The sequence below is a fragment of the Seriola dumerili genome, unplaced genomic scaffold (assembly GCF_002260705.1).
Source record: "Seriola dumerili isolate Sdu_G_001 unplaced genomic scaffold, Sdu_1.0 BDQW01000081.1, whole genome shotgun sequence".
In the NCBI taxonomy this organism is placed as follows: Eukaryota; Metazoa; Chordata; class Actinopteri; order Carangiformes; family Carangidae; genus Seriola; species Seriola dumerili.
In genome coordinates this window covers 4546555-4547339 of record NW_019174336.1, presented here as the reverse complement: position 1 = coordinate 4547339, position 785 = coordinate 4546555, and positions in this window count along the sequence as shown.

The window sequence follows — 785 nt, the reverse complement described above, 5'->3', positions numbered from 1 at the left end:
ATTTTGGCATATACTCCGATATGTGATTTCAGTTAAAATGGTTGTTTTTGCATTTAATTTTCCCTGTAAAAAATATAAAAATAATGATAATGTGATTTTTGTTGGGCCGTGTACCCACAAACATGGGGTCTCTCATTAGCAGCGCAACGCTTATAGTGCTAGCAATACACAACATTTCACCTTTATCAAAAACATTTTTTTTGCAGCTCCTACGATTTGGATACTGCACTTGGCCATATAGCGATTTCAATTATATTTCAATTAATTGTGCAGCCTGAATTTTTATAGATCAAAAGAACAAAAATATAGGAGAGTCTGGTCTGTCTAGCAGCTGAAGAGCTCCATGTTTTTCTCAGGAGTTGCTGGAGAAAAAAGGATATTGAATAGTAATGCTGCTTTGTGTTTGATGAATGTGGACATAGGCCGTTATTTGCTAGTATGTTAATAAGGGTTAAACAATATGCAAAAAAAAAAAACTAATCGCGATTATTTTGCCAGATATTGCAATATGAGTCACCATTTCATTTGGAATGGTGATTTTTACATTTCATTTTCACAGAAAAAAAATATAAAAATGATGATAATGTGATTTTTGTTGGGGGCTACACCAAACAAACATGTTCCCTTATGCCTGGAGAATATGATTTGCAGGCCAGGGCATCACAAGACAGCACCACAATGCTTCATTAATAGCATGCTGTGACATATTTGACCTTTATCAAAAAAATTGCACATCCTGTGCTTTGGATGCTGCATTTGGCCATATTGTAATTTTGATAATATTT